This window comes from Vulpes vulpes, chromosome 2, assembly GCF_048418805.1.
Source record: "Vulpes vulpes isolate BD-2025 chromosome 2, VulVul3, whole genome shotgun sequence".
Taxonomy (NCBI): domain Eukaryota; kingdom Metazoa; phylum Chordata; class Mammalia; order Carnivora; family Canidae; genus Vulpes; species Vulpes vulpes.
Genome location: NC_132781.1, coordinates 31,663,058 through 31,672,257, shown reverse-complemented (window position 1 = coordinate 31,672,257; position 9,200 = coordinate 31,663,058). Strand labels below are relative to the sequence as shown.

Sequence of the window (9,200 nt, the reverse complement as noted above, 5' to 3'; positions counted from 1 at the left end):
GCCCCTGGCTGCTTTAGCTGGTAGAGCATGTGACTCTTAATCTCAGAGTGGTGAGGTCAAGTCCCATGTTGTGCTTGGAGCCTACTTAAAAATAAATAAAATAGGGATGCCTGGGTGGCTCAGTGGTTGAGCATCTGCCTTTCGCTTAGGGCATGATCCTGGAGTCCTGGGATTAAGTCCTACATCGGGCTCCCCACAGAAAGCTAGCATCTCCCTCTGCCTATATCTCTGCCTCTCATGAATAAATAAATAAAATCTAAACAAACAAACAAATAAATAAAAAATAAAGGAGTAAGGATGAGGTGATATGGTGAGGACATAGTACCACCTCTTATTCATAGCAAATGTTCAACACATGGTGGGTAAACTCATTACTATTGTCATTATTGTTTTTTGCTTTTTTTTTTTTTTCTTTTAAGTAAGCTCTACACCCAACATGGGGCTTGAACTCAGACCCTGAGATCAAGAGTCCCATGCTCTATCAACTGAGCCAGCCAGGCATCCCTCATTAGTGTTATTTATTTGAATAAGCTATGAGAGGCAGCCTCTGAAAGGGTTGCCAGTGATCCCCAACTCCTGGTATTCTTGTACTTGTATCTTCCTTGAGTATGGCCTGGACTTACTAACTCAATTCTAACAAACAGAATGTGGTAGAAATGATGGGATGTCACATCCAAGAGGAGTTTATAGAAAGCCATGACTTCTACTGTGGGTTCTTTCTCACTGCCTCTTGGGTTGCTTATCCTGGAGGAAGTCAGCTGCTATGTCATGAGGTAGTCCTGTGGAGAGGCCAAAGTGATGGGGGCCCATGGCCTGCCAAAAAACATGCATGTGAGCTCAGAAGCCTATTTCCCTTCCAGTTGAGCCTGCAGGTGAGATGGTGACCCCAACTACAGCTTGACAACAACCTCACAGAAGACCTTCAGCCAGAGGCTCCCAGCTAAGCCATGCCTGGACTCCTGATGCACAGAAACTGTAAGATAACAAATACCTGCTATTTTAAGCTTCTACATTTGGGGGCAATTTGTTATACAGCACTAGATAACTCATGTACACCCTTCTCTTGGATGAAAGGAGCACTGGCAATTTTTAGAGCATGTGACAGATGAGGAGATACACTGCTCAGATCTCCATTTAAGGAGATCTTAAATGCCCGATGCAAGGAGTGCAGTTCACTGACAGCCTTGAGGGGCCAGACCAGTTTTCAACCTGAGATCATGGCATGCTCTCCCTAGCTGATGGGTGAGCTGAAGTAGTGGTACAAGGGTCCACCCATCTCTGCCCAATGCAGACCCCCTTGAATGGGCAGTCTTTGCTTCAGAGCTCTATGCTGGGCTGGCAGAGATTTTGTCTGGTCTGTACTGCATCTTGCCCATCTGTGGGTGTCACTCCCCAATAAACCTCTCTCATTCTCAATCCCACTTTGGCCTCAATCCCTCTTTTACCCATTCTGTAACCAAGGGCAAAACCTGCTTCATATAAATCTGAACTTTCTGGTCAGCTCAGGCCTGGGTCTGATACAAACTCCACCCCCTCCTAGCTCTGTGACTCTGGGCAAGTTACTTAACCTTTCTGAGCTTTTACTTCTCACATGTAAAATGGATGATAGGCTGTGGACTGTGGGCTGCTGGGGTCAGTGAAGGATCTCAAGATGGCTGGGTGAAAACTTGCTCTAAAAACCATTGACTGGGTAGCTTTTGGGGAGATCATACCCTGAAACCAGAAGGCCATTGCCAACTCCCTGAGATCCTGGAATGAGATGCTTACCTCCAGGTTGGCTACTCTTCCTGAGAAACCACCTGCTATTGACTGGACTTACTGCAAGGCCAATGTGGCAAAGGCTGCCTTGGTAGATGACTTTGAGAAGAAGTTTAATGCCCTGATAACTCCTTCCTGTGCCAGAGGATAAATACACTGTCCAGGTGGATGCTGAGGAAAAAGAAGATGTGAAAAGCTGTGCTGAGTTTTTGTCTCTCTCAAAGGCCAGGATTGAAGAATATAAAAAAGAGATGGAGAAGATGAAGAACATAATTCCATTTGATCAGATGACCATTGAGCACCTGAATAAAGTCTTCCCAAAAACCAAATTAGACAATAAAAAGTATCCCTATTGGCCTCACAAGCCAATCGAAAATTTATAAACTTGAGTTGGGGAGAAAGCCCTGGCCCTTATATTATAAACTTTGGACATTAAAGATAATGATATGGAAATAAATAAATAAATAAATAAATAAATAAATAGAAATAAATAAATAAAATGGATGATAAATAATGTGGGGCTCAGGTGAAATATTTATAGAGTATATAACAGAATGTGGAGCACATAGTAAGTGCTAAATAAAGGATAACTATTGCATATCCACAGAACACACACCAACTAGCCACTTAACATTTTCCATAAAGTTGTATTAGAAATTAGTTCAAGATACTGTGTAGTGTATCTATATAGTAGATCCTTTTTTTTTCTTTTTTTAAGATTTTATTTATTTATTAAAGATACAGAGAGAGAACGGCAGAGACACAGGCAGAGGGAGAAGCAGAGTCCATGCAGGGAGCCCAACGTGGGATTCGATTCCGGGTCTCCAGGATCACACCCTGGACCAAAGGCAGCACTAAACCGCTGAGCCACCTAGGCTGCCCTCTATAGTAGATCTTTGACATTCATGAGGATTATACCCATTACCCTTATGAAAACTACCAAATGCTCCCATAGCACATATAATCACCCATAAAATGAAATAAAGTACAACTGAACATTATCCATGACGTTTTAAGATCTTTAACAGTTCTGTAAATAGGGAACTAAACCTTTATAAACCTGTTAAGTTGTGCCAAAGCAATTTAGTGAATTGTTTCTCTTGTTTGCATTGGACTTCATCACATCAGAGGACGGAGTCACCTCTAAATGCCACCCTTTTAATAAACCCAGACATCTGAAATTTAACATGCCCAAACCTATTCCTCCCACAATCTGCTTCACTTTGGTAGATAATTCCAAGCCAGAAAACAGGAAGCCATCTATGGCACCTCCCTCCCTCTCATTCCCACCTTTGATCCAATAGCATGGTTTGTCTTTTTGTTTTCCCTTCAAAATGCCCTAAACCCAAGCATCTCTATCTGGCTCCATTGATGCTGCTCTGGCCTCTTTCTTCTCTTTCAAGAACCTCCTAACTGGATTCCTCTTGCATTTGGAATAAAGGCCAAAATCATTGCCAAGGCTTTAGAGGCTTTGCATGAGCTGGCCTCTGCCCCTCTGCAATACTACCTCCACTCCCCAAACACGCTGGAGTGCCAACCTTGCTCCTCCTATAGGACCATCCCACAGGCACTTCCTGTGTCTGGAACTCCTCTCCACCTACTCTTTGCATTGCACACTCCTTCTCTGCCTTCGGTTCTGAATCTCCATGGCACCTACTAACCACCTTCTAAAGTAGGTTCCAGGGACGCGTGGGTGGCTCAGTGGTTGAGCATCTGCCTTTGGCTCAGGGCGTGATCCTGGAGTCTGGGATGGTGTTCTGCATCAGGGTCCTTGCATGGAGCCTGCTTCTCCCTCTGCCTAGGTCTCTGCCTCTCTCTGTGTGCCTCTCATGAATAAATAAAATCTTAAAAAAAAAAAAAAAGTAGGTTCCATCACCCACAGCCTCCTCCCACTGTCAACTGCAGCAGCCAGGCCATTTCCTTTGTTGCATGCATCCCAATTTGCCATGACATACTTGTTTATTTATTGAAGGCTTTCCTCAGTTCATTGCAGCTTCTTTGAGTGCATGAGTCTTCCTTATCCTTTTTGCTCAATCAGTGCTAAGCCCAGGGCTGGCCATACCATAGGCTTCGTAAACACCTTTCGAATGAATTTCCCAGCTAAGTATGCCTATTTTGTCCTTCACAGTCATTTTCCCCCGATTGCAAAAGCCATATGTTTTCATTGTATAAAAGATTATATTTAAATACAGATTTAAGAAAAGGATAAAACTGTGTCATCTCTCATTTAGAGACAGCCACCATTAACCCCCAGATACATGCTTCTAAGGCAATTGTAATGCGTCTTAACCACATATATAGGGACATATATGTTCCCAAGTCCTTCAGCTTTCTGTGGTCACTCTTACAACAGCCAAATAGAACATCTTGGTCCCCATGCACACCTTGAGGGAAATCAGGCCTTCCGGAGGGGCAGTAATGGGGGCTTGGCATCCTTGTTTACAAGGAGTAAAGAGTACAGATGGTAGCATTCAGTGACAGCCTCTGGGGAGGTCCCCAGAAGCAGAGGAGGAGCAGCTCACATGGACAGCAACCCAGAGCTGGTCAAGAAAGGGAAACATACGGTTCATAATAAATGTGTCTGACTTAGAGTTTCCCACCAGTTTAGATTTCCTCGTGCTTCTTGAGACAGCCTGTACCTCTGAACTAACCCAGTCCTATTTCAGCCAACCTGCTTGGCAAAGCTGAGGCTAATGGCATGTCCAGACAACACAGAGAGGAACAATTACCAACAAGTGAGGTTAACCTCAGCCAGACTTAACCAAATGTGGGAAAAGTCTGAAAAGTCTAGGAGCCCCCAGAGCCATTTAGAATGCATGTGGAGGGATGCCTGGGTGGCTCAGTGGTTGGGCACCTGCCTTCGGCTCAGGGCGTGACCCTGGGATCTGGGATTGAGTCCTGCATCAGGCTCCCTGCATGGGGTCTGCTTCTCCCTCTGCCTGTGTCTCTGCCTCTCTCTCTCTCTGTGTGTCTCTCATGAATAAATAAATAAATATTTTTTAAAAATAGAATGCATGTATAGTCATGCGGAGTGGGACAAGGGAGCCACTGGGCCATTTCATGATCAGACCAGATGAACAGGACGTGGCCAGACACTTTCCATGGGAGTTTATTTTCCCAACAATCCTGCAGGGCAGGGGATGTGTTTTTCACCCCTTTCACAGGGAGGTTAAGTCACGTGACCAGAGTGACCCGGCTAGAGGGGACAGAGCTGGGATTGGAACAAATCTGTTGGACTCTAGCATCTGAATTCTTTCTGTGGGTCAGAAAGATAGATAAAATGATAGCATCAAAACATGTTATTCATGGCATGGTCCTATGTTGTTAGAAAGTCATGAAAATAACAACTAATATTTATCACCTTGTGCTAAAATTCATATGTACATAACTTCATTTACTCCCCCCTGACAATCCTATAAAGAGGGCACGGCTATTTGTCTTGCTTTTGCAGATGAGGAGACTGAAGTACAGAGAATCAGAATGATTTGTCCAAGGTCTAGTAAATACCTGTGCTAGAAATCGAACCCAGAGAATCTTGCTCCCAAACACACCCATTTATGGCCTGTGCTATGCTCCTCCCAACAGAACCAGAGGCCAGCAGCTTTTAGGCGCTACTTGCAATAGTTCCAAAGCGCTGTCCAGGAGGAGGGACAGGACTACCCAGATCATGGAGATGGGGAGCTCTGGGGTTTGGCAGTGCTGAATCCACATTTAGCCCGGCCACCTCACCTTGGGGCTGCCCCTCAGCTCAGCTCCAGGCCTCCATTTTTCCACCCCTGAACACCTCTGGCTGCCATCTCCTTCCTGCCATTTTGCCAGGACTGTGATATGAACTCACAGAGGAACGAAAGTGCCACAGCCCTGCTGGGGCTTTCCTACCTCCTGCATCCAGCATCGTTCTCTCTCTCTTTCTCACCTTATGTCAACAGACTGTGGGACTCAGCACCTCCTTAGTTTCCAGAAAGATTGTGCTCACCCACACACATAACAGGGAACACCATCTACTTGAATGAAGATTGAAAGCACAACTGGGGAAGGGGACCCACAGCCCACCACTCACAGAAAACCATTATTCTAGTTTCATTCTTCAGCACTTCTCTCCAGCCTGCCACCCAATTGTTTGGCATCCCCATCTTGGCCTTTTCCCCACACATATCCCCTGCCGTCCGGGGTGGCAGATGGTAGCCCAGAAAGGACTTCTCTCTTCTCTGTGTCTTTGCTTTTCACTTTCCCCCTCACCCCCTGGGTGCACACAGATTCCTCTAAGAGCCTTGTCTGGCTTAGCCACTATCTTTTTTTTTTTTTTTTTAACCTATTAAGTAAGCTCAACACCCAATGTGGGGCTTGAACTCAGGACCCTGAGATCGAAAGTCCCACGCTCTAGCAACTGAGCCAGCCAAGTACCCCAACCACTGCATTTTCTTATATAGTACATCCTTTGGGTCCTCCATCCAGCCCAGGTGATTTGTTAAAGGATTTGCTCCAAATAAGTGCTGTTCTCACCCCTGCTTGGAATCCTGGTTAATGCATGAGCTCCCTCTACCTCCTACTGCCTTCACTGAAATGAAGATCTCTAGAAAGAGGATGTTGGAAAAGCCTAGCCAAAGCTCTGGTGCCCATGGTGTGTGTGTGTGTGTGGGGTGGGTAGTTCAGCTGCCTTTGCCTGTACTGGCCTTTTCTCTACTTCCTCCCTTTTTAAAGGTCATTGGCTTCAAAGGTCTTGGCAAGTGTGTCCCAAACTTTTATTTTTCCATCTGTGGGTTTCTAGCTCCTCCTAACAGCAAGAGGGATTTGTCTCTGGTGAAGGCTGCCAAAGGTAGTGGCAGGAATCTCTCAGAGAGCAATTACCTTGAAGAGCCTTCCCTGGAGAACAGGCTCTTTCTCTTCCAAATTGGAAAATTCTCACATTGTGCCAATTAGTCCAGAGGGCACTTGGAACTTTACCAGCTGAAATACGAAGGACTCTTAAAGGGAAAGTGAGCAAGGAATGAAGGCGCCCTTTCCTGTGCTGTGGCAGCAGGCAGGTGGCTTTCAGAAAGCACAGGTTAATAATGAGCTGTTATCCTGGCTGAACACACTGGAATAGAATGTTAAAACTCATCACCAATTAAAGTTAAATGCAAGGCTTACCTCTCCCTCCCCTGCTCCCCAAGAGAGTATAGATTTCATTGCCAGGTTCTCCTTTACCCTAGAGGTGAAATACCTATTCTGAAAAAGACATAATATCAGAAACCTTTTTAAAAAAAGATTTTATGTATTTATTCATGAGAGACACAGAGACAGAGACAGAGGGAGAAGCAGGCTCCATGCAGGGAGCCCGACATGGGACTCAATTCCGGGACCCCGGGATCATGCCCTGAGCTGAAGGCAGATGCTCAACTGCTGAGCCACCCAGGCGTCCCTATCAGAAACCTTCTAAAGTCCACACATAAATAGATAATTTGACCTGTTGAAAGTTAATTATTTATCATAACAGGAGAACGGCTGAGGATGGTTGAATGTTTTCATTATATTGGCTTTGGGATGCACTGCACGATTTCTTTGTGTGTGTGTGTGTGTGTGTGTGTGTGTGTGTGTGTGTGATATTTTATTTATTTATTAGAGAGAGCACATGCAAGAGACAGGGAGAGAGAGAGAGAGAACAGGAGCAGAGGGAGAGGGAACCTTGGGATCTTGGCCTGAGCCAAAGGCAGACACTTAACTGACTGAGCCACCCAGGTGCTCCTGCATGATTTCTTTTGAGACAGATTTGCTACCTCAGTCAGGCTTTGCCTAAAACAACACTTAACTTTGTTTGCTTTCCCCACATGGGCAGCAACTGCCTGGAGTAGTCCAGAGGTGTGCATACTGGCAGGAGGATGGCTGGGTCAGGTTAACACGTTGCCAGTGCAAAATCACACGCTGCATAGCCTCTCTTCCGGCTCACTTGAGAGTTGACTGCGCACAAACCTAGCTTCAGTCCATAGTGAGTTAGGTGGGAAGAGGGAATCTTGCAGAAACTGGCCAGAGCCATCATTCTTGGTTTGGTAGAGGGGACAACATGCAGGGAGTTTGGAAAAGAGAGTGAGCTCTGTACACCAGAGGACATCAAATTAAGCTAACTTGATGTTACTATTTAATTCTGGAGAGAATCACCTGAGTGAAGCTCTTTGCTTTTGAGTCTGACCGTGATTTTCACTGCTGTCCAATTCGAACTTTGGCAGGAAGGAGTAAGCACTAGGATTCCTCTAAACATCACAGCAATATATTGCACCTCCCTTCACCACACCCACAAATAACTTTTTAAAAAAGTAATCTCTACACCCAACACGAGGCTCAAACTCACAACACCGAGATATGAAGAGTTGGATGCTTTACTGATTGAGCCAGCTAGGTGCCCAATAACCATCCTTTTTTTTATTCGAGGAACAACAACCAAAAAAACCCTGATTCCCCAATCCTAATGTATTTTATTTTATTTTTTATTTTATTTTAAAAATATTTTATTTATTTATTCATGAGAGACACAGAGAGAGGCAGAGACACAAGCAGATGGAGGAGAAGCAGGGTCCATGCAGAGCCCAATGCGGGACTCCATCTCAGAACTCCAGAATCATGTCCTGAGCTGAAGGCAGACATTCAACCACTGAGCCACCCAGGTGTCCCAGTCCTAATATTTTAGATCTGACTCCCAAAGTGTGTTTTCAGCAGACTTGATTTACTGTAACCGAAGTACATTCTAGCATAACCTTATTTGAACTTGGCATTTTGCTTTTTAGATTGGCATTGTTGTTTTAAAATATTTTGTCAGTGGTTTTCCTTTTCCCAGCCCAGATGAAAACATGATTTGACTTGAGCTTTTTAGCAAATTAAAACAGGTTATTCTTCTAGGAGCAGAGTTAAATGTGTTCCCAGAAAGATGCCAAATGCCACTTTATTTTTGGTTGCAGTTCTCTCAAGAGGGCCTTTTAATAGTTCTTGGAGTGGGGATGGTAATCTCTGGAAACAAGATAAACTGGGAGAAGATTACCCTGTCCCAAGTCCTTTCTTTTCCCTTATACTCAAGGCAACTATATTAGAAATTGGACATCGTGAATCTCACAGTTTAACTTGGAATTACCTGCTTGCTGACACTAGATTTTGTGTTGGGACCAGGAATACTTTAAGAAGCTAAACCTAATGATATGGTCTGAAAATACATTTGAAATGCTTCCCATGGCAGTAATTCCCAATGTCTCTGGGCTTATGAAATGGAGTGTAGCAATGCCACTCCTAGTTTCTAAAACCACACTGTATTAGAATTAGGTTTAGCAGATGGCTCAGCAGTTGAACATCTATCTGCCTTCGGCTCAGGGTGTGATCTTGGGTCCTGGGATCAAGTCCCACATCGTTCCCTGCAGGGAGCGTGCTTCTCCCTCTGCCTCTGTATCTGCCTCTCTCTGTGTGTCTCTCATGAATAAATA

The 9,200-nt window shown here is 44.7% G+C and overlaps 1 pseudogene; it reads left to right on the top strand.

The window, feature by feature from the left end:
• The first annotated feature begins 1,651 nt into the window (after nucleotides 1-1,651).
• Nucleotides 1,652-2,141, top strand: LOC140597786 (ATP synthase subunit d, mitochondrial pseudogene; annotated as a pseudogene).
• The last annotated feature ends 7,059 nt before the right edge of the window (nucleotides 2,142-9,200 follow it).